Source organism: Dendrobates tinctorius, unplaced genomic scaffold, assembly GCF_039654945.1.
Source record: "Dendrobates tinctorius isolate UK_male_01 unplaced genomic scaffold, ASM3965494v1 ptg000012l, whole genome shotgun sequence".
In the NCBI taxonomy this organism is placed as follows: domain Eukaryota; kingdom Metazoa; phylum Chordata; class Amphibia; order Anura; family Dendrobatidae; genus Dendrobates; species Dendrobates tinctorius.
The window spans coordinates 15,750,167-15,775,787 of record NW_027361680.1 but is presented as its reverse complement, the minus strand read 5'-3'; positions in this window follow the sequence as shown (position 1 = coordinate 15,775,787).

Below are 25,621 nucleotides of genomic sequence, written 5' to 3'. Positions count from 1 at the left end.
TTAAATAACCCCCATCCCCACTCCAAATCCCCCCACACATTAACCCAATCTCCACTCATTAACCCCCATCAGCACTCCAAATCCCCCCACCCCCACTCCAAATACCCCCCACACATTAACCCCAACCCCACTCATTAACGCCCCCATACATTAACCTCCATCACATTAAATAACCCCCATCTCCACTCCAAATCCCCCCACACATTAACCCCATGGCATCCCCACTCATTAACCCCCACACACATTAACCCCCTTCCCCACTCTAAATACCCCCACACATTAACCGCCATCCCCTCTACAAATCCCCCCCATCTCCACTCATTAACTCCCCCTCATCTCCCATCTTCGGTGGTTCTTCAGCTCCACAGAGGAGCACACTTACCACCAGCGTTTGCTTTGGGCGCCGGGGAGTGACGTCAGCAGCGTGATCACATGACCTGATCACGCTGCTGACGTCGCTCTGGCCCGGCGGTCAGAGCTTCAATTATACTGGCGTCTGTATAGACGCCAGTACAATTGTTCCCTGGGAGCCGGCACGCGCTCCTTCTCTGCGCCGGCTGTCAGCTTGACAGCTGACACAGAGAATCGCCGACTCTCAGGCCGGGGGGGCGGCAGAACGCAGCTGCCAAGGAGGACACTGCGGACCGCTGCATTAGGCGGCCCGACTGCGCCCCCCTGCTGGCTGCGCCCGGGGCAACTGCCCCGGCTGCCCCCCCTAGATACGCCCCTGACAGGTGCTGTAGCTTGCTTAACAGCTCTACAGCTGTTCTCAGGCCCAGTATGGATTCTACAAGATTCGAGAAAGTTGATAAAGGGTACAGTTTCACCGGATAACACGTATATATGTTGCATAGTTTACACATTAAAAACCTATGTGTATCGATCAGGAGGCAGGCTCAGACGGTCTCAAGCCCAGTATGGATTAGACCAGATTGTATAAAGTTGAGATAGGGTACATTATCACTGGATAGCAGGTATATAGAGCATAGTTTAAACAATTACAATCTCTGTGTTCTCTGCAAGGATTACACAACAATCTAAAAACTAGAAAAAAGTAAATGTATTTCAAGCGTACACCATGATACACTTTTGGTGGTATTTTTAAATCTTCATTTATATTTCTGTCTCAGTAAGACAGCCCAGACTCTCTGCAATAGGAAATTAGATGCATACAATTATTTACCTAAAGTCTAGTGATTGCAGAAATCTACGAATTACTATTCACGGGAACAACTTCCGTCACAATTCTCAGAGGCGATGCTGACCCTCAATTAATTAGTGTGTGGACACAGCAAAAACCTTTCTTTGTGAAGAAAGTGTTGCTGTATTGCAGTACCGTTGATCCCATCGCCGTTACTAATATCCATCCAATTTTGATCACAGGGAGAGATGTAAACATGGTGCTCACTGCCTATCATGATCTGACACGTAACTCTGGATTGCAAAACACAGAAGCCATAGGCCATAGTGGATTCAATTGGATTGGCATGAGAGGGAGGGCACATTTAAAAATGTGCGCTGGAATGTCACACGTCTGTGGGTAGGAAAACTGTTAAAGCTGATGAGAAACCACCACTGCATCTCATTGTGAGTCGACGCCAATAAGAAATGGAAGCCATTGATCATCTGAAGCTGGATCCCGGCCAGCGGGACAGGGCATAGCTACGTCTTAACCATCATCTCCTATCAGTTCACCAAATATGAAGTGCCAGTCCCAGTGATGGATTTGACAGCCCAGACTACACAGCTGAGGAGCAGGGAGAGGTAAACATTGCAAATGCTGGGGCCCTGCCCAAGCAAGGGGGGCCCACTCATCGGTGTCGGCACTGGCACTGGGCCCCTCATAGTACGGCGGTGTGTCTGACGCCAGGTGTGCACCACCACCGTCAGAGACACTTGATTGCACTATGAGGGACCCTGTGCCAGTGCCCGCGCCCACGAGTCGGCTCACCCACCTGTCCAGGGCAATGGCACTCGCACGGTTGCGTGCGCTCGGTGGTGACCCCGGCCATTGGGGGGAGGAGGCTGCCCAGTTAGGGAAGTTTACAAAATGGCATATGTTGATGTGGGACATTCACCTGCTGCTAAAGGCGAAATTGGTCACGTCCCAGGAACAGGCAGACCAAAGAAAACAATTTTTCTGGCAACCTATGTGTCATCAGGGTAAGGTGGGACAAAATCCTTGGAAACCCATGCATGGTTCATTTTAAGGAAGGTTAGATCATCCACATTTTGGGTCAACAGACGGGTCCTTTTTTCTGTGAGTATTGATCCAGCAGCACTGAAGACTCTTTCCGATAGCACACTTGCAGCTGGGCATGTGAGCTCCTGTAAGGCATATTGTGCCAATTCAGGCCTGGTGTCCAGTTTAGCTGCCCAATAGTCAAATGGGAATGACCTGTGAGGGAGAACATCGATATGGGAGGAAAAGCAGTTTGTAACCATACTTGACAAGTGCTGTCTCCTGTCACTTTCAATCGATGCAGTATTACCAGTCGTGTGAGCGGGACTTGAAAAATCAGTCCACAACATGGTGATGAAACCCCTGTCTCCAACGCCACTTCTGATGTGTCCACCACCAACACCGCTTCCAAGTTGCCCACGGCCCCTACGGCTCGTGTGAGAACCATCACCGCTGCTGTGTGCTGGGAATGCCTCAACCAACCGGTTTACCAGAGTAGCTTGTTTGTTAGCCAATATTAGGTCAAGGTTCTCCTGTGGCATGATGTTTTGGAATTTGCCTTTATAGCGTGGATCCAGGATGCTGGCCAACCAGTAGTCATCATCGTTCATCATTTTGGCAATGCGGGGGTTCCTTTTTAGGATCTGCAAGGCATAATCTGACATGTGGGCCAATGTTCCCGGTGTCAATGATGCACTGCGAGTGCTGGATGGAGGAGCACTTTCTGGCAAATCTACATCCCTCCAGTCACGCACAAACCCTGTACCAGACCTTGCAAAGCCAACATTTTCTCTTGCCCCACGAGAAGCATCCTCCTCCCCTAAATAATCATCCCCATCATCATCCTCCTCTTCCTCCACCTCATCCACGACAGTTCCCTGATCAGACAATGGCTGATTGTCATCAAGGCTTCCCTCCTCCTCTTCCTCCTCATCAACCTCAGCTGCTCCTTAATGTGCATCAAAGTTTGCATGAGCAGACGCATAAGTGGGATGCTCATGCTTATGATGGCGTCGTCTGCGCTTACCAGCCGTGTGCATTCCTCAAAACACTGAAGGACTTTACACAGGTCTTTCAGCTTCGACCACTGCACACCTGTCAACTCCATGTCTGCCCTCAAATTGACTGCCCGTGTATCCTCCCACAAATGCATTACGGCCTGCCTTTGTTCGCACAGCCGCTTAACCATGTGCAGGGTGGAGTTCCACCTTGTTGCAACGTTGATAATTAGGCGGTGCTTGGGAAGGTGGAGCGCAATCGCTGCAGCTTCTGCATACGACAGGAGTGTATCGGCGACCGGCGGATGTGCGAGCACAGTCTTCGAACCTTAAGGAGCAGGCCTGTTAAATACGGATAATTAGTGAGGAAGCACTGCACCACCAGGTGCAAGGTGTGAGCCAAGCAAGGTATGTGTCTGAGTTTTGAAAGGGCTATGGCTGCCACAAAATTCCGGCCGTTATCACTAACTACCTTGCCTGCCTCAAGATGTAGACTGCCCAGCCATGACTCAGTTTGTCGCTGAAAGTAGTCTGCCAGTACCTCTGTGGTGTGTCTGTCCCCATTCACATCATCTGCAACACAGCCTGCTGACGCTTTCCACTAGCTGATCGATAGGGGGACACCTCGTTTGCAACACTGTCAACTGCGGATGCAGTGCTCGTGCGACTGCGCTCTGTGGACCAGCTTTCGCTTCTGGAGGAGGAGGAGGAGGGTCGAACGCCTACAGCCAACTGTTTCCTATACCGTGGGCTAGGCAGCACTGTGCCACCACCGCTGTGCCCTGTGGACCCTGCATCCACCACATTAACCCAGTGCGCAGTGATGGACACGTAACGGCCCTGGCCATGCCTACTGGACCATGCATCAGTTGTGAGGTGCACCTTTCCACTCACTGACAGCTTGAGTGCATGGACAATGCGGTCTTTCACATGAAGGTGGAGGGCTGGGATGGCTTTGCGAGAAAAGAAGTGGCGACTGGGTAGTTCATAGCGTGGTACTGCGTAGGCCATTAGTTCGCGGAAAGCTGCGCTTTCAACCAACCGATAGGGCATCATCTCTAACGAGATTAGTTGGGTGTTCAAAGCCAGTGTACGCGGATGAGAGGATGAGTACTTTTTTGTCCTAATCATAGTGTCTGGTATGGTGAGCTGGACTTCAGAGCTGGATATGGTGAAAGTAGCGGTGGACATGGCGGACTGAGAGAGGGTTGATGATGGTGATGGAGTTGGTGTTCTTCCTGATGGCCTAGATTCAGTCTTTCGTTGCAATAACTGATTCCCTGAATGATTTGCCCTTGCGATGACAACTCAACATTTGCTGCTGGTGGTGTGCTAACCGGTGGACTTACAGTGGGGGAATTAATGTTGCGTTGCTGACTACCTTCTTTGGGAGCAGTAGCACATGTGGTACGTGAGTTTTGGTAGTCCATCCACGCTTGCAAGTGCATGGTGGTTAAATTTCTTAGCATGCAACTGGTATTCAAATTTCTCAGATTTTTCCCTTGGCTAAAGGTCTTTGCGCACTTTTTACAGATTACCTTTGCCTGATCATTAGGATTTTGTTAAAAAAAGTGCCACACTGCACTCTTCCTACTAGGGAAGACAGTTTGAGGTCTTGCACGCTGTGCTTTTTTGACCATCTAGCCAAGCTGTCCTGCAATTTTTGGGGTTTTTGTAACCCGTTTTTGGACTGCTCCGGGCCTGCCAGATAACAACTGTTGCGATGTTGATGCCCGCTGCGGATGCTCCTCCCCCTCTTCTGAGCTATTGGCAGCGGCACACTCTACCCCCAATGGATGCCAATCTGGGTCAACAACTGGGTCATCCATCACCTCCTCTTCAATGTCATGTGCACCTTCCTCTATGTCACCGTGTATGGTGGTATAGTATGCGGGAGGGGGCAACTGAGTTTCATCAGGGTCAGATTCTGGCTCAGTACACTGCGAGGACAATGTAGTGCTCTCAGTGAATGTACCAGCAGATAAATCTAGCAGTGGCTATGTATATGTATCAGTGCACTCCATGTCAGATTCATCTTGGCCTGGGTAATTCATGATTTGACTTGATAACCCAGGCATGGTATGTGAAAACAGCTCCATGGAGTAATCTGTAGTGTGGCCTACCGCATCCTTCAACTTTGGTAGGGGTGAAGGACACAAGGAAAGGTGTGTGTTGTGAGTTCATTTTTCCCTTCACCAGTGAGGTCTGATGAACTCCCTCTTCTGGTGAAGGAAGGTAGTGAGGCTGATTACCAAACAGCTGAGCAGGTAGATGATGACTGGGTCACAGGAACTGATGACTGGATATAAGGCAGCCGACGCCCTGCTGCCTTGCTGGTAATTTTCCTGCTGGATTCTTGGAGACCAGTCTGATTTCTGCTTCTCAAAGCTAAGTTTTGCTCTGCTTTTTGTACACTTTAGTTCTGGTTTCGTTTGCCTTGTTTTTTGGAGTTCAGCCATCCCTGGCCGGGGGTGAGCTGAATTCCATTTTTGTCTCTGATCTGTTGATCTCTGGCTCTGTCTTCAGAATATACATGAGTGCTGATATAGTCTTTTTGAAGCCTAGCGACTTCAGGGCCTATTTTTCCTATCAGTCTGTTGGTTCATTTTTGGATAGGGTTTTTGCGGATTGCAGACAGCAGCTTTTCTATCCCGTCGTATTTAGTTAGCTTGGGCCCCATCGTTTGCTCAACCTATCTTTCTATCTGTGTTAGTGTTTTTCATCTTGCTTCACTGTCATTATATGTTGTGGGCTGCCTATTGCTTTGGGGTCTGCTCTGGGGCAGTTTAGATTTCCCCTTTCTGTCTTTAGGCTAATTTAGTTCTCCAGCTGTGATCGAGGGGTCTAGGGCACCGTAGGAACCCCCCATGGCTACTTCTAGTTGTTGTGGATAGGTTCAGGGGTCTGCAATCCGATAGCTGCCAACTTTTCTGGTTTTCTGGACTTAGCTATTATTTTTGTTTTTTCCTCCTTCGGTGACTCGTCCATAACAGAATCACCAGCCATACCGCAGATCCTAGGGTACTCAATAGCAGGAAAGAATTGTGTAAAAAAAAAAAAAAAAGGGTGTCAGAATTTCTTTGTGTATATTTTTTCCTCTATATCTCTGAGGCCGTAGGGGGAATTTTTTCTCTCAGTGGAGATGAAGCAATTGTCTGATCATGTGGAGCAACTCGCTGCGGAAGTGCGGGGAATTTCCACCTATCTTACTGATTCACATGCTGCTGAACCAAAGATCCCTACTCCTGATGTGTTATTTTGGGGATCGGTCTAAATTTTTGAATTTCAAGAATAATTGTAAATTATTTTTTGCCTTGAAGCCTAACTCGTCGGGGAGCTCCGCGCAGCGGGTTAAAATTGTCATCTCTTTGCTGCGCGGGGATCCCCAGGATTGGGCGTTTTCTTTGAAACCTGATGATTAGAGTTGAGCGAAACGGGTCTAAAAATTTCAAAAGTCGCCGACTTTTGGCAAAGTCGGGTTTCATGAAACGAAACCCGACCCTAGGATGAGGTCGGCCACGAGGTCGGCGACTTACGCGCCAAAGTCGCATTTCAAAAGTTTGTTTAGCGCTCTTTTTCAGCCAATCAGGATCCACGGACACTGTGGGCAACGTGATGACATAGGCAGGGGTCACCACCATCTTTCAGAAGGGCATGCAAGTGATTGGCTTGCTTTGGTGGGCGTCACAGGGGTTATAAAAGGGAGTGCACGCCGACCGCCATCTTACTTCTGCCGATCTTAGCATAGGGAGAGGTTGCTGATTCTGTAGGGAGAGCGTTAGGCAGGGAAGAAGACAAAAAAACTGCTTCTGCTGCTAGCGATTTTGCCTGTGCAACACACCAGTCACTGTGTGTGCAGTGCAAGGGGAGGCTATATTGTGGTGGATCAGCGGTGTTGGTTGTTAGGCTGCCTTCTAAGGCTTCCTGACAGCTGCATTGCTGTTTCCCCACTGCTCTGCAAACTGCTTTTTTAAAAGCAATCCCAATTTTTTTTTTGTCCTGCTAAGGTACTGAGCGTGCATTTATTCACACCATACAGCGGTGTACGCTCCTCACACAGTACCGTGTAACGGCTGTTATCACAGCCACAGTGAAGCTATCTGTGTGTCACTGTGGAAGGATAAGTGGAGGACTTGTTCCATTCTGCCCAATTCTACAATTCACTTTTTTCACACCTGTGACATAGCGCTCTGATATTCAGTGGGCCTCACACAATCCAAAAGTGTCCAGTGTCCACAAGTGTCTGCAGAAATTCAAAATCTCCCTTATCCTGTAGTCACTTTTTTCACACCTGCTGCATCGAGCCTGTGACATAGCGCTCTGATATTCATTGGGCCTCACACAATCCAAAAGTGTCTAGTGTCTGCAGAAATTCAAAATCTCCCTTATCCTGTAGTCACTTTTTTCACACCTGCTGCATCGAGCCTGTGACATAGCGCTCTGATATTCATTGGGCCTCACACAATCCAAAAGTGTCCAGTGTCCACAAGTGTCTGCAGAAATTCAAAATCTCCCTTATCCTGTAGTCACTTTTTTCACACCTGTGCCATTGAGCCTGTGACATAGCGCTGTGATATTCAGTGGGCCTCACACAATCCAAGTGTCCAGTGTCCACAAGTGTCTGCAGAAATTCAAAATCTCCCTTATCCTGTAGTCACTTTTTTCACACCTGTGCCATCGAGCCTGTGACATAGCGCTGTGATATTCAGTGGGCCTCACACAATCCAAGTGTCCAGTGTCCACAAGTGTCTGCAGAAATTCAAAATCTCCCAGAAATTCAAAATCTCCCTTATCCTGTAGTCACTTTTTTCACACCTGTGCCATCGAGCCTGTGACATAGCACTGTGATATTCAGTGGGCCTCACACAATCCAAGTGTCCAGTGTCCACAAGTGTCTGCAGAAATTCAAAATCTCCCTTATCCTGTAGTCACTTTTTTCACACCTGTGCCATCGAGCCTGTGACATAGCACTGTGATATTCAGTGGGCCTCACACAATCCAAGTTTCCAGTGTCCACAAGTGTCTGCAGAAATTCAAAATCTCCCTTATCCTGTAGTCACTTTTTTCACACCTGTGCCATCGAGCCTGTGACATAGCACTGTGATATTCAGTGGGCCTCACACAATCCAAGTGTCCAGTGTCCACAAGTGTCTGCAGAAATTCAAAATCTCCCAGAAATTCAAAATCTCCCTTATCCTGTAGTCACTTTTTTCACACCTGTGCCATCGAGCCTGTGACATAGCGCAGTGATATTCAGTGGGCCTCACACAATCCAAGTGTCCAGTGTCCACAAGTGTCTGCAGAAAATCTAAATCTCCCAGAAATTCAAAATCTCCCTTATCCTGTAGTCACTTTTTTCACACCTGTGCCATCGAGCCTGTGACATAGCACTGTGATATTCAGTGGGCCTCACACAATCCAAGTGTCCAGTGTCCACAAGTGTATGCAGAAATTCAAAATCTCCCTTATCCTGTAGTCACTTTTTTCACACCTGTGCCATCGAGCCTGTGACATAGCACTGTGATATTCAGTGGGCCTCACACAATCCAAGTGTCCAGTGTCCACAAGTGTCTGCAGAAATTCAAAATCTCCCTTATCCTGTAGTCACTTTTTTCACACCTGTGCCATCGAGCCTGTGACATAGCACTGTGATATTCAGTGGGCCTCACACAATCCAAGTGTCCAGTGTCCACAAGTGTCTGCAGAAATTCAAAATCTCCCTTATCCTGTAGTCACTTTTTTCACACCTGTGCCATCGAGCCTGTGACATAGCGCTGTGATATTCAGTGGGCCTCACACAATCCAAGTGTCCAGTGTCCACAAGTGTCTGCAGAAATTCAAAATCTCCCTTATCCTGTAGTCACTTTTTTCACACCTGTGCCATCGAGCCTGTGACATAGCACTATGATATTCAGTGGGCCTCACACAATCCAAGTGTCCTGTGTCCACAAGTGTCTGCAGAAATTCAAAATCTCCCTTATCCTGTAGTCACTTTTTTCACACCTGTGCCATCGAGCTTGTGACATAGCACTGTGATATTCAGTGGGCCTCACACAATCCAAGTGTCCAGTGTCCACAAGTGTCTGCAGAAATTCAAAATCTCCATTATCCTGTAGTCACTTTTTTCACACCTGTGCCATCGAGCCTGTGACATAGCACTGTGATATTCAGTGGGCCTCACACAATCCAAGTGTCCAGTGTCCACAAGTGTCTGCAGAAATTCAAAATCTCCCTTATCCTGTAGTCACTTTTTTCACACCTGTGCCATCGAGCCTGTGACATAGCACTGTGATATTCAGTGGGCCTCACACAATGCAAGTGTCCAGTGTCCACAAGTGTCTGCAGAAATTCAAAATCTCCCAGAAATTCAAAATCTCCCTTATCCTGTAGTCACTTTTTTCACACCTGCTGCATCGAGCCTGTGACATAGCGCTCTGATATTCATTGGGCCTCACACAATCCAAAAGTGTCCAGTGTCCACAAGTGTCTGCAGAAATTCAAAATCTCCCTTATCCTGTAGTCACTTTTTTCACACCTGTGCCATCGAGCCTGTGACATAGCATTGTGATATTCAGTGGGCCTAACACAATCCAAGTGTCCAGTGTCCACAAGTGTCTGCAGAAATTTAAAATCTGCCTTATCCTGTAGTCACTTTTTTCACACCTGTGCCATCGAGCCTGTGACATAGCGCTGTGATATTCAGTGGGCCTCACACAATCCAAGTGTCCAGTGTCCACAAGTGTCTGCAGAAATTCAAAATCTGCCAGAAATTCAAAATCTCCCTTATCCTGTAGTCACTTTTTTCACACCTGTGCCATCGAGCCTGTGACATAGCACTGTGATATTCAGTGGGCCTCACACAATCCAAGTGTCCAGTGTCCACAAGTGTCTGCAGAAATTCAAAATCTCCCTTATCCTGTAGTCACTTTTTTCACACCTGTGCCATCGAGCCTGTGACATAGCGCTGTGATATTCAGTGGGCCTCACACAATCCAAGTGTCCAGTGTCCACAAGTGTCTGCAGAAATTCAAAATCTCCCAGAAATTCAAAATCTCCCTTATCCTGTAGTCACTTTTTTCACACCTGTGCCATCGAGCCTGTGACAAAGCACTGTGATATTCAGTTGGCCTCACACAATCCAAGTGTCCAGTGTCCACAAGTGTCTGCAGAAATTCAAAATCTCCCTTATCCTGTAGTCACTTTTTTCACACCTGTGCCATCGAGCCTGTGACATAGCACTGTGATATTCAGTGGGCCTCACACAATCCAAGTGTCCAGTGTCCACAAGTGTCTGCAGAAATTCAAAATCTCCCTTATCCTGTAGTCACTTTTTTCACACCTGTGCCATCGAGCCTGTGACATAGCACTGTGATATTCAGTGGGCCTCACACAATCCAAGTGTCCAGTGTCCACAAGTGTCTGCAGAAATTCAAAATCTCCCTTATCCTGTAGTCACTTTTTTCACACCTGTGCCATCAAGCCTGTGACATAGCGCTGTGATATTCAGTGGGCCTCACACAATCCAAGTGTCCAGTGTCCACAAGTGTCTGCAGAAATTCAAACTCTCCCAGAAATTCAAAATCTCCCTTATCCTGTAGTCACTTTTTTCACACCTGTGCCATCGAGCCTGTGACATAGCGCTGTGATATTCAGTGGGCCTCACACAATCCAAGTGTCCAGTGTCCACAAGTGTCTGCAGAAAATCTAAATCTCCCCTGTCCTATAGACACCTTGTACCTTGTTTTACATTACTATATAGTTTGTAGGATTTTGTCTACATTTCTACCAAAAATGAGGAAGGCTGGTGGAAGAGGCCGTGGAATTGGGCGGGGGTTGGCAGCTGGTAATGATGGTGTTGGTGGTGGATCTGATGGTAGTGGCAAAAGCAAAATAGGACCGAATGCAGGAGGTGTTGAGCCTGCATCATCGTCTGGCTCCATAAGGCTTCGAAGGCTTAGTTTTCTAGGAGTTGGCAAACCGCTTTTAACGCCAGAGCATCAGGAAAAAGTTTTGTCTTACATTGCTGACTCAGCCTCCAGCTCTATTGCCTCCTCTTCTGAAGTTGTAAAAAGTAAAAGCACTGAGTCGTCATTGGAGGCTCATGTTCATGAACCACACCTTTCCTTGTGTCCTTCACCACAACCAAGATTGAAGGATGACGCAGGCCATACTACTGATTACTCCATGGAGCTGTTTTCACATACCATGCCTGGATTATCAAGTGAAATGGTGAATTACCCAGGCCAAGATGAATCTGACATGGAGTGCACTGATGCACAGCCGCTGATAGATGATTCTGCTGGTACATTCACTCAGAGCACTACATTGTCCTCGCAGTGTACAGAGCCAGATTCTGACCCTGATGAGACTCAGGTGCCCCTTCCCGCACACTATACCACCATACACGGTGACACAGAGGAAGGTGCACATGACATTGAAGAGGAGGTGATGGATGACCCAGTTGTTGACCCAGATTGTCATCCATTGGGGGAAGAGGGTGCTGCTTCCAAAAGCTCAGATGAGGAGCATCCACAGCAGACATCAACATCGCAACAGCTGTTATCTGGCAGGCCCGGAGCACTCCAAAGACAGGTTCCAAAAATCAAAAGAGTTGCTGGACAGCTTGTCCAGAGGGTCAAAACATCACAGCGTGCTAGGCCGCAAAATGTCTGCCAAAGTAGGAAGAGTGCAGTGTGGCACTTTTTTGAACAAAATCCTCATGATCAGGCCAAGGTTATCTGTAAGAAGTGCGCAAAGACCTTTAGCCGAGGGAAAAATCTGAAAAATTTGAATACCAGTTGCATGCTTAGACATTTAACCAGCATGCACTTGCAAGCGTGGACACAACACCAAACCTCAAGTGCCACATGTGCAACTGATCACAAAGAAGGTAGTCAGCAACACTACATTGTTTCCCCCACTGTAAGCCCACCGGTTAGCACAGCAGCAAATGTTGAGGTGTCGTTGCAAGGCCACAGCAGTCAGGGAATCCCACTGTTATATCAACGAAATACTGAATCTAGGCCATCAGAAAGAACACCAACTCCATCACCATCATCAACCCTCTCTCAGTCCGCCCTGTCCACCGCTACTTCCACCATATGCAGCTCTCAAGTCCAGCTCACCCTCCCAGACACTATGAGTAGGTCAAGAAAGTACTCAGTCTCTCATCCACGTACACTGGGTTTGAACGCCCACATTGCCAAACTAATCTCGTTTGAGATGATGCCCTATCGGTTGGTGGAAAGCGCAGCTTTCCGCGAACTCATGGCCTATGCAGTACCACGCTATGACCTACCCAGTCGCCACTTCTTCTCTCGCAAAGCCATCCCAGCCCTCCACCATCATGTGAAAGACCGCATTGTCCATGCACTCAAGCAGTCAGTGAGTGGAAAGGTGCACCTCACAACTGATGCATGGTCCAGTCGGCATGGCCAGGGCCGTTACGTGTCCATCACTGCGCACTGGGTTAATGTGGTGGATGCAGGGTCCACAGGGGACAGCGGTGGTGGGACAGTGCTGCCTAGTCCATGGTATAGGAAACAGTTGCCTGTAGGCGTTCCACCCTCCTCCTCCTCCTCCTCCTCCAGAAGCAAAAGCTCGTCCACAGAGCGCAGTCGTACGAGCACTCCATCTGCAGCTGCCACTGTTGCACACGAGGTGTCCCCCTATCGAGCAGCTAGTGGAAAGCGTCAGCAGGCTGTGTTGCAGATGATGTGTTTGGGCGACAGACACACCGCCGAGGTGCTGGCCGAGTACTTGAAGCGACAAACTGAGTCATGGCTGGGCAGTGTACATCTTGAGGCAGGCAAGGTAGTTAGTGATAACGGCCGTAATTTTGTGGCAGCCATAACCCTTTCAAAACTCAGCCACATACCTTGCTTGGTTCACACCCTGAACCTGGTGGTGCAGTGCTTCCTCAAAAATTATCCGGAGTTAACAGCCCTGCTCCATAAGGTGCGAAGACTGCGCGCACATCCGCCGGTCGCCTGTACACTCCGTTCGTATGCAGAAGCGGCAGCGATTGCTCCACCTTCCCAACCACCGCCTCATTATCGACATTGCAACAAGGTGGAACTCCACCCTGCACATGGTGGAGCGGCTGTGCGAGCAGAGGCAGACCATAATGCATTTGTGGGAGGATACACGGCCAGGCACTTTGAGAGCAGACATGGAGTTGACAGGTGTGCAGTGGTCGAAGCTGAAAGACCTCTGTAAAGTCCTTCAGTGTTTTGAGGAATGCACATGGCTGGTAAGCGCAGACAACGCCATCCTAAGCATGAGCATCCCACTTATGCGTCTGCTCATGCAAACTTTGACGCACCTTAAGGAGCAGGCGTCTGCAGCCAATGTTGACGAGGAGGAAGAGGTGGAGGGAATCCTTGATGACATTCAGCCATTGTCTGCTCAGGGACCTCTCCTGGACGAGTTGGAGGAAGAAGAGGAGGAGGAGGATGATGATGGGGATGATTACTTAGGGGAGGAGGATGCATCTCGTGGGGCAAGTGAAAATGTTGGCGTGGCAAGGTCTGGTACAGGGTTTGTGCGTGACTGGAGGGATGTGGATTTGCCAGAAAGTGCTCCTCCAACCAGCACTCGCAGTGCATCATTGACACCGGGAACATTGGCCCACATGTCAGATTATGCCTTGCGGATCCTAAAAAGGGACCCCCGCATTGCCAAAATGATGAACGATGATGACTACTGGTTGGCCAGCATCCTGGATCCACGCTATAAAGGCAAATTACAAAACATCATGCCACAGGAGAACCTTGACCTAATATTGGCTAATAAACAAGCAACTCTGGTAAATCGGTTGCTTGAGGCATTCCCAGCACACAGCAGCGGTGATGTTTCTCACACGAGCCGTACGGGCCGGGGGCAGCTTGGCAGAGGTGTTCATGGTGCACACAGCAGAAGTGGCATTGGAGACAGGGGTTTCATGACAATGTTGTGGACTGATTTTTCAAGTACCACTCACACAACTGGTAATACAGCATCGATGGAAAGTGACAGGAGACAGCAGTTGTCAACTACGGTTACAAACTACTTTTCCTCCCATATCGATGTTCTCCCACACAGGTCATTCCCCTTTGACTATTGGGCCGCTAAACTGGACACCTGGCCTGAATTGGCCCAATATGCCTTACAGGAGCTCGCTTGCCCAGCTGCAAGTGTGCTATCGGAAAGTCTTCAGTGCAGCTGGATCAATCCTGACAGAAAAAAGGACCCGTCTGTCAACCCAAAATATGGATGATCTAACCTTCATTAAAATGAACCATGCCTGGGTTTCCAAGGATTTTGTCCCACCTTCCCCTGATGACACATAGGGTGACAGAAAAATGGCTTGCTTTGGTCCACCTCTTCCTGGGACTTGACCTATTTCGCCTTTTGCATCAGCTGAATGTCCAACATCAACATATGCCACTTTCTAAAACTCCCTAACTGTGCTGCCTCCCCCCCATGGCCGGGGTCACCACCTAGCGCACGACTCCGTGCGAGTGCCATTGTCCTGGACAGGTGGGTAGGCCGACTCGGGCGCGGGCACTGGCACAGGGTCCCTCATAGTGCACTCAAGTGTCTCTGATGGTGGTGGTGCACACTCGCCGTCAGACACACCGCCGTACTATGAGGGGCCCAGTGCCAGTACCGACGCCCACGAGTGGGCCTCCCTTGCTTGGGCAGGGCCCCAGCATTTGCAATCTTTACCTCTCCCTGCTCCTCCGCTGTGTAGTCTGGGCCGTCAAATCCATACTGTGCCTGACACCGTCTGAGCCTGCCTCCTGATGTATAGACATATCTTTTGAATGTATACGCTATCCATACATGTTATCCGGGGATACGGTACCCTTTCTCACCTTTGTGCAATCACTTGCAAGCCATACTGGGCCTTACACCGTCTGAGCCTGCCTCCTGATGTATAGACATATCTTTTGAATGTGTACGCTATCCATACATGTTATCCGGGGATACGGTACCCTTTCTCACCTTTGTGCAATCACTTGCAAGCCATACTGGGCCTTACACCGTCTGAGCCTGCCTCCTGATGTATAGACATATCTTTTGAATGTGTACGCTATCCATACATGTTATCCGGGGATACGGTACCCTTTCTCTCCTTTGTGCAATCACGTGCAAGCCATACTGGGCCTAACACCGTCTGAGCCTGCCTCCTGATGTATAGACATATCTTTTGAATGTGTACGCTATCCATACATGTTATCCGGGGATACGGTACCCTTTCTCACCTTTGTGCAATCACGTGTAACCCATACTGGGCGTGAGAACGGCTGGCGAGCTGTTAAGCAAGCTACAGTACCTGTGGTTTGCACACGTAAGTTTTTCATTTTTTTCAGGAATGACGGTTAGGCCTAATTCCGGAACTGCGGTTGACCTGCACTTACTGGGAAATCATCGTTCGCGAGTAATAATTGTAATCAGTGCTCCCCATCACTAACGTTGTTCAGCGGGATATCTGCACCTAAGCGACAAACGCTGGCCTTTTCAGTGTAGCGCACATGCAGCCACGGACATGTAAGGGCATGACACACCAGTTATTGGCCAATCTCATGTGCCAGAGCCTCACATGTCCCTCTAGTAAGCCGGACTCGGTCCGCGGGGCATGACGGAGTCTCGTTCGTTAACGGAATTAAGCTTGCAATGTGTGCATCTGTTCTGTAGCTGGCATGGTTGAGGTTGCCCGTGTTGAGTCAAATTACGCCGTAGGCTCCACTCCTGGTGGTGCCCTTCTGGACATTCCTTTAAGGTTCAGCTTTGCAACCATACTGCCCACGTAAAACAAACACTTTGCCTTCATGAACGCTGTTTGGAGTGTCATGACTCGCGGGAATAATGCCGCCCAATCAGTTAACCTGCTAGAGAGATCCTTCGTTGCTCCCAAGCATGACATCACACTCCCTAGGAGGAAGGTAATGCCACTGTGGCGACCGTACTCCTGGGGGCGACACAAGTGCACTGATGCCCAGCCACTGCTCGATGAATCTGCTGGTACATTGACCCAGACCACTACATTCCCCTCGCACGCTACCCGGCCTGAATCTGACCCTGATGAAACTCAGGTTACCCTTCCCATATACAGTTCCATCTTACACGGTGACAAAGAGGAAGCTGCAGATGAAAGTGCAGGTTCGGCCCACCCGCCATCAGACACACCACCGTACTATCAGGGGCCCTGTGCCAGTGCCGTCGCCAACGAGTGGGCCCCCCCTGCTTGCTCAGGATCACAGCACTTGCAAGGTTGAAATACTGTGCAGTGAGATGGAAGATGGGGACGACGAGGAGTCCAGACTCCAGACTAGTACAGGGATTCCCTAGCGAGGAGACTTATTTCATTGTTTTTAATCTTGGGACAGCAATTTTTGGGGAGCACTATACTCTGGAGAATGATAGATGGGGCCCACCATACACTGGAACATTCCAAAGGTGGACATCAGACACTGGAGCAGCATTTACAGGGCCCATTATGCACTAGAGCATTAGAAATGGGGCCCATTATGTTTGGAGCATTATTTGGGCCCATAAGACAGTGGAGCTTCATCCATGGGGACCAACATATACTGTAGCATTATGTGGAGCTCATCATATACTGTTTCAAACATTATATGGGACCAATGATTCTGTATGGAGAAATAGATGGGCCTCGTCATGAGATGTAAAAAGTGAAGTATTTTTCATTGTACTATACCGCTATTTCTCTGCCGTATCGGAGCATGATGAGTTGTGGTATTATGTGTTAAAGGGGCGCTCTTTCGCCCAGGGCACATGAAAACCTGGAGCCAGCCCTACCCCCCCACAACTTTAGCCAAATAACCCCCATTTTTCAGTGCGTAACTTGTATTATGAAGTTAATTAAGGTTGACCAGCTTAAGTAAGAAGAAATGATGCTTTTGGCATTCAAATGAGCACTGTAGATGTGTTTCCTGTCCTCCTCTCACTGCCGACTTTTATTCCCCATTGACTTACATTGGGTTTCGTGTTTCGGGACGACCCCGACTTTTCCCTATAATCGGCCGATCTTGCTCGACCCGACTTTTGGAAAAGTCGGGTTTCACGAAACGAAACTCGACCATAAAAAACCAAAAGTCGCTCAACTCTACTGATGATCCTATTTTAAATAACGTGGATGCATTTTTTCAACCCTTGGGGTTGTTGTATGATGAACCTAATGCTATTGATCAGGCTGAAAAGGCCCTGTTGGCATTGAGCCAAGGTCGGGATTCTGCAGAGTTGTACTGTCAAAAATTCCGAAAGTGGGCAGTCCTTACTACCTGGAATGATGATGCCTTGGCAGCTCTCTTTCGGAAAGGTTTGTCAGAAACCGTAAAAGATACTATGGTGGGATTTCCTGTTCCCTCTGGTCTTGACGATTCTATATCATTAGCCATTCAGGTTGATAGGCGTTTGCGTGAACGCAAGACCGCACGAGAGGTGTTGCCGCCTGTTGAACAAATGTCTGAACCTATGCAATGTGATAGAGTTTTGTCCAGGGCGCAACGTCAGGAGTTCAGAAGGCATAATAAGCTGTGTTTTTTTGTGGAGATGCCGCGCATATTATTTCTGGCTGCCCTAAACGAGAGAAACGTTGTGCTCACACGTTTTCTGTGGGTGGTGTTCAACCTAAGTTTCTTTTGGCAATTACTCTGATCTGCTCCCTGTCCACATTTTCCGCCAAGGCTTTTGTGGATTCGGGTGCAGCTCTGAACCTGATGGACTTGGATTTTGCTAAACGTTGTGGATTTCCTATGACGCCTTAGCGGACTCCTATCCCTTTGAGGGGTATTGATGCGACTCCTTTGGCGAAAAATAAACCTCAGTTTTGGACCCAGGTGGTAATGCGGGTCGCCCCAGACCATCAAGAAAATTGCAGATTTTTGGCGTTGCATAATTTGCATGATACCATTGTTCTGGGGTTTCCCTGGTTGCAAATTCATAATCCAGTTTTGGATTGGAAATCTGTGTCTGTGGTGAGTTGGGGTTGTCGGTGTGCCCTTAGTGATGCTCCTGTTTTCTCCACCTCTCCCCAGTCGCTTGATGTTCCTGACTATTTGGCTGACTTTTATGACTGTGCAATTGAGCTGAGCCCGGGGTATAAATTTCCCAAGGGTCGGCGTTTCAATTTATCTGTACCTGAGCACGAGGCTATGCGATCCTATATTAAGGAGTCGTTGGAGAAGGGTCATATTAGACCATCCTCTTCACCCTTAGGTGCTGGGGTTTTTTCGTGGCTAAAAAAGATGGTTCATTAAGGCCTTGTATTGACTATCGTGCCCTCAACAAAATTACTGTTAAATATCAGTATCCGTTACCCCTGATTTCTGATCTATTCTCCAGAGTTAAAGGTGCTTGCTGGTTTACCAAGCTTGACCTCAGGGGGGCGTATAATCTTATTCGGATTAAGCATGGGGATGAATGGAAGACGGCGTTTAATACTCCAGAGGGACATTTTGAGTACCTGGTGATGCCTTTTGGGCTCAATAATGCCCCTTCTGTCTTCCAATCCTTCATGAATGATATTTTCCGAGACATTGTGGATAAATTTTTGATTATCTATCTGGATGATATATTGATCTTCTCCAAGGATTGGGACTCTCATGTGGAACATGTTCGGACTGTGTTCCGGATTTTGAGGGAGAATTCCCTGTATGTCAAGGGATCGAAATGCCTTTTTGGTGTACAGAGGATTTCATTTTTGGGATTCATTTTGTCTCCGTCAACTATTGAAATGGACCCGGCCAAGGTACAGACCATTTATGATTGGGTTCAGCCCACTTCTTTGAAGGCCCTCCAGGAGTTTTTGGGTTTTGCTAATTTTTATCGGAAATTTATAGCTAATTTTTCTAGTATTGCCAAGCCATTGACTGATTTGACTAAGAAGGGTGCTGATGTGCTGAATTGGTCTCCGGAGGCTGTTTCTTCCTTTCAGGAGCTGAAGCGAAGATTCACTTCTGCTCCAGTTCTGCGGCAACCTGATGTCTCACTCCCGTTTCAGGTAGAGGTGGACGCCTCTGAGATTGGTGCAGGAGCTGTTTTGTCCCAAAAAGATCCTGTGACATCTAAAATGAATCCCTGTGCTTTCTTTTCCCGAAAGCCCTCCCCATCCGAACGTAACTATGATGTGGGGGATCGGGAACTGTTGGCCATGAAATGGGCATTTGAGGAGTGGAGACATTGGTTGGAGGGAGCTAAACACCAGGCCGTGGTCCTTACTGACCACAAGAATTTGATTTACCTGGAGTCGGCCAAACGCTTGAATCCTAGACAGGCTAGGTGGGCCTTATTTTTCACACGTTTTGATTTTGTGGTCTCTTATATTCCTGGCACTAAGAATGTCAAGGCAGATGCCCTCTCTAGGAGTTTCTTTGCTGATTCTCCTGTTGTGACCAAGCCTGCTACCATCTTAGGTGAGGGGGTAGTTCTTTCTGCCATCTCGCCCGATTTGAGACGTGCTCTGGAAGAGTTTCAGGAGGACAAACCTGAGCGTTGTCCCAATGGAAAGTTGTATGTTCCTGACCAGTGGAGGAAGAGAGTGATGTCTGAAGTTCATTGCTCTGCATTGGCTGATCATCCAGGTATTTTTGGTACTAGAGATCTGGTGAGTCGGTCTTTTTGGTGGCCCGCCTTGTCTCGTGATGTCAGGAATTTTGTGCAGTCCTGTGGGACTTGCTCCCGGTCTAAACCTTGTTCTCGCTCTAGTGGGTTGATGCCTTTGCCGGTGCCCAAGAGGCCATGGACCCATATTTCAATGGATTTTATCTCTGATATGCCTGTCTCTCAGAGAATGACTGTTATTTGGGTGATTTGTGATAGATTCTCTAAGATGGTCCATCTTGTACCACTCCCTAAGTTGCCATCTTCCTCTGAGTTGGTGCCCTTGTTTTTGCAACAGGTAGTTCGCTTGCACGGGATTCCTGAGAACATTGTGTCTGACAGAGGAGTTCATTTTGTGTCTAGATTTTGGAGGACTTTCTGTTCCAAGCTGGGAATTCAGTTGTCCTTCTCCTCTGCGTTTCACCCTCAGACCAAAGGGCAGACGGAGAGAACAAACCAGACTTTGGAGTCGTATTTGAGATGTTTTATTTTGGCTGATCAGGATGATTGGGTTTCATTTTTGCCCTTGGCCGAATTTGCTTTAAATAATAGAGCTAGTTCTGCCACTTTGATGTCACCATTTTTTTGTAACTTTGGGTTTCATCCTCGATTTTCTTCAGGGCAGGTGGAGCCTTCTGCCTGCCCAGGTGTTGACACTGTGGCGGAGAGAGTGCACCAGATCTGGGACCAAGTGGTGGATAAGTTGTCTCTCTCCCAGGAAAAGGCCCAGCGGTTTTCCAACCGGCATAGGACCATTAGTCCCCAGTTTAAGGTGGGTGATATGGTTTGGTTGTCATCAAAAAATATCGCTAAGAAGGTGGCTTCTCCTAAGTTTAAGCCTAGATTTATTGGACCTTACAAGATTTTGGAGATTATTAATCCGGTCTCTTTTCGGTTGGCTCTTCCTGTCACATTTAAGATTCATAATGTGTTCCATAAGTCCTTGTTGAAGAGGTTTGTTGAACCAGTAGTTCCTGGGGTGGCGCCTCCTGACCCTGTATTGGTTGAAGGTAACGTGGAGTATGAGGTAGAGAAGATACTGGATTCCCGTCTGGCTAGACGGAGACTCCAGTATTTGGTTAAGTGGAAGGGTTATGGTCAGGAGGATAATTCCTGGGTCTCTGCCTCTGATATTCATGCCCAATGATTGGTGCGTGCCTTTCATCGGGCTCACCCTGATCGCCCTGGTGGCATGGATGAGGGTTCGGTGACCCCTCCTCAAGGGGGAGGTACTGTTGTGAGTTCATTTTTCCCTTCACCAGTGAGGTCTGATGAACTCCCTCTTCTGGCGAAGGAAGGTAGTGAGGCTGATTACCAAACAGCTGAGCAGGTAGATCATGACTGGGTCACAGGAACTGATGACTGGATATAAGGCAGCTGATTTCTGCTTCTCAAAGCTAAGTTTTGCTCTGCTTTTTGAACACTTTAGTTCTGGTCTTGTTTGCCTTGTTTTTTTGGAGTTCAGCCATCCCCGGCCGGGGGTGAGCTGAATTCCATTTTTGTCTCTGATCTGTTGATCTCTGGCTCTGTCTTCAGAATATACCTGAGTGCTGATATAGTCTTTTTGAAGCCTAGCAAATTCAGGGCCTGTTTTTCCTATCAGTCAGGAAAGCTTGGGCCCCATCATTTGCTCAACCTATCTTTCTATCTGTGTTAGTGTTTTTCATCTTGCTTCACAGTCATCATATGTTGGGGGCTGCCTATTGCTTTGAGGTCTGCTCTGGGGCAGTTTTGATTTCCCCTTTCTGTCTTTAGGCTAATTTAGTTCTCCGGCTGTGATCGAGGGGTCTAGGGCACCGTAGGAACCCCCCATGGCTACTGCTAGTTGTTGTGGATAGGTTCAGGGGTCTGCAATCCGATAGCTGCCAACTTCTCTGGTTTTCTGGACTTAGCTATTATTTTTGTTTTTTCCTCCTTCGGTGACTCATCCATAACAGGTGTGGTTCATGACCATGAGCCTCCAATGACGACTCAGAGCTTTTATTTTTTAAAAATTCAGAAGAGAAGGCAATAGAGCTGGAAGCTGAGTCAGTAATGTAAGCCAAAACTTGTTCTTGAAGCTCCGGCTTTAGAAGCAGTTTACCTACTCCCAGAAAAGGGAGCCTTCGAGGCCTTGTGGAGCCAGATGATGATGCAGCCTCAACACCTCCAGTATTAGGTGCTATTTTGCTTTTGCCACTACCACCAGATCCACCACCAACCCCAGCACCATCATTACCAGCTGCCAACCCCCGCCCACTTCCATGGACTCTTCCACCACACTTCCTCATTTTTTGGAAAAATTTACCCAAATTTAAACCAACTCTCTGGTACTGTAAAACAAGGTACAAGGTGTATATAGTACTGGGGAGAATTGGAATGTCTCTACACTTCAGGACATTGTGGGATTCAGTCAGGCCCTGTTTATTTAACACCGGAATATGACAGGCAGATTCTCTATGCTGTTAGAAAGGTTTATAGAGGACTGTGGAGAATTGGAATGTCTTTACACTTCAGGACACTGTGGGATTCAGTCAGGCCCTGTTTATTTAACACCACAATATGACAGGCAGATTCTCTATGCTGTTAGAAGGGTGTATAGAGGACTGTGTAGAATTGGAATGTCTCTACACTGCAGGACACTGGGATTCAGTCAGGCCCTGTTTATTTAACACCGCAATATGACAGGCAGATTCGGTATGCTGTTAGGAAGGTTTATAGAGGACTGTGGAGAATTGGAATGTCTCTACACTTCAGGACACTGTGGGATTCAGTCAGGCCCTGTTTATTTAACACCGCAATATGACAGGCAGATTCTCTATGCTGTTAGATGGGTGTATAGAGGACTGTGTAGAATTACAATGTCTCTACACTTCATGACACTGTAGGATTCAGTCAGGCCCTGTTTATTTAACATCGCAATATGACAGGCAGATTCTCTATGCTGTTAGAAAGGTGTATAGAGGACTATGTAGAATTGGAATGTCTCTACACTTCAGGACACTGTGGGATTCAGTCAGGCCCTGTTTATTTAACACCGCAATATGACAGGGAGATTCTCTATGCTGTTAGAAGGGTGTATAGAGGACTGTGTAGAATTGGAATGTCTCTACACTTCAGGACACTGTGGGATTCAGTCAGGCCCTGTTTATTTAACACCGCAATATGACAGGCAGATTCTCTATGCTGTTAGAAGGGTGTATAGAGGTCTGTAGAGAATTGGAATGTCTCTACACTTCAGGACACTGTAGGATTCAGTAAGGCCCTGTATATTTAACACCGCAATATTACATGCAGATTCTCTATGCTGTTAGAAAGGTGTATAGAGGACTGTGTAGAATTGGAATGTCTCTACACTTCAGGACACTGTGGGATTCAGTCAGGCCCTGTTTATTTAACACCGCAATATGACAGGGAGATTCTCTATGCTGTTAGAAGGGTGTATAGAGGACTGTGTAGAATTGGAATGTCTCTACACTTCAGGACACTGTGGGATTCAGTCAGGCCCTGTTTATTTAACACCGCAATATGACAGGCAGATTCTCTATGCTGTTAGAAGGGTGTATAGAGGTCTGTAGAGAATTGGAATGTCTCTACACTTCAGGACACTGTAGGATTCAGTCAGGCCCTGTTTATTTAACACCGCAATATGACATGCAGATTCTCTATGCTGTTAGAAAGGTGTATAGAGGACTGTGTAGAATTGGAATGTCTCTACACTTCAGGACACTGTGGGATTCAGTCAGGCCCTGTTTATTTAACACTGCAATATGACAGGCAGATTCTCTATGCTGTTAGAAGGGTGTATAGAGGACTGTGTAGAATTGGAATGTCTCTACACTGCAGGACACTGTGGGATTCAGTCCGGCCCTGTTTATTTAACACCGCAATATGACAGGCAGATTCTGTATGCTGTTAGAAAGGTTTATAGAGGACTGTGGAGAATTGGAATGTCTCTACACTGCAGGACACTGGGATTCAGTCAGGCCCTGTTTATTTAACACCGCAATATGACAGGCAGATTCGGTATGCTGTTAGAAAGGTTTATAGAGGACTGTGGAGAATTGGAATGTCTCTACACTTCAGGACACTGTGGGATTCAGTCAGGCCCTGTTTATTTAACACCGCAATATGACAGGCAGATTCTCTATGCTGTTAGATGGGTGTATAGAGGACTGTGTAGAATTAGAATGTCTCTACACTTCATGACACTGTAGGATTCAGTCAGGCCCTGTTTATTTAACATCGCAATATGACAGGCAGATTCTCTATGCTGTTAGAAAGGTGTATAGAGGACTGTGTAGAATTGAAATGTCTCTACACTTCAGGACACTGTGGGATTCAGTCAGGCCCTGTTTATTTAAACCGCAATATGACAGGGAGATTCTCTATGCTGTTAGAAGGGTGTATAGAGGACTGTGTAGAATTGGAATGTCTCTACTCTTCAGGACACTGTGGGATTCAGTCAGGCCCTGTTTATTTAACACCAAAATATGACAGGCAGATTCTCTATGCTGTTAGAAAGGTTTATAGAGGACTGTGTAGAATTGGAATGTCTCTACACTGCAGGACACTGTGGGATTCAGTCAGGCCCTGTTTATTTAACACCGCAATATGACAGGCAGATTCTGTATGCTGTTAGAAAGGTTTATAGAGGACTGTGGAGAATTGGAATGTCTCTACACTTCAGGACACTGTTTGATTCAGTCAGGCCCTGTTTATTTAACACCGCAATATGACAGGCAGATTCTCTATGCTGCTAGAAGGGTGTATAGAGGACTGTGGAGAATTGGAATGTCTCTACACTTCAGGACACTGTGGGATCAGTCAGGCCCTGTTTATTTAACACCGCAATATGACAGGCAGATTCTCTATGCTGTTAGAAGGGTGTATAGAGGACTGTGGAGAATTGGAATGTCTCTACACTTCAGGACACTGTGGGATTCAGTCAGGCCCTGTTTATTTAACACCGCAATGTGACCGGCAGAAATTGCCTAGTGTATGACAAACTACAAGGTGTATATAGAATTGGGCAGAACTGGAATCTCCCTACAGTGTAGGTCTGTAAGAACGGAACAACACCTCGACTTATCCTTACAGAGTCACACACAGATAGCTTCACTGTGGCCGTGATAACAGCCGTTACACGGTACTGAGAGAGGATCGTGCACGTACACCACTGTCCAGTGTATGAAAAATTGTCAAGCTCCGTGTTTTAGTATACGGACTGACACACGCTGTCTCTCTATAGTTTTAAATGTAATCAAACAGCAAATATACTAAACTGTTTCAAAACCTGACAAAACTATAAGGTGGAGGTCTGTAAGAACGGAACAACTCGACTTATCCTTACAGAGTCACACACAGCTTCACTGTGGCCATGATAACAGCCGTTACACGGTACTGAGAGAGGAGCGTGCATGTACACTGCTGTCCAGTGTATGTAAAATTGTCAAGCTCCGTGTTTTAGTTTACGGACTGACACACGCTGTCTCTCTATAGTTTTGAATGTAATCAAACAGCAAATATACTAAACTGTTTGAAAACCTGACAAAACTATAAGGTGGAGGTCTGTAAGAACGGAACAACTCCTCAACTTATCCTTACAGAGTCACACACAGATAGCTTCACTGTGGCCGTGATAACAGCCGTTACACGGTACTGAGAGAGGAGTGTACACCGCTGTACGGTGTGTGAAAAATGAACGCTCAGTAACTCACAAGGACAAAACAATAAAATCTGGATTGCTTTGAAACAAGCAGTTTCCTCAGCAGTGGGCACACAGCAATGCAGCTACCAGGTAGCCTTAAAAGGCAGCCTAATAACCAACAGAGCTGATGCACCAAAATATAGC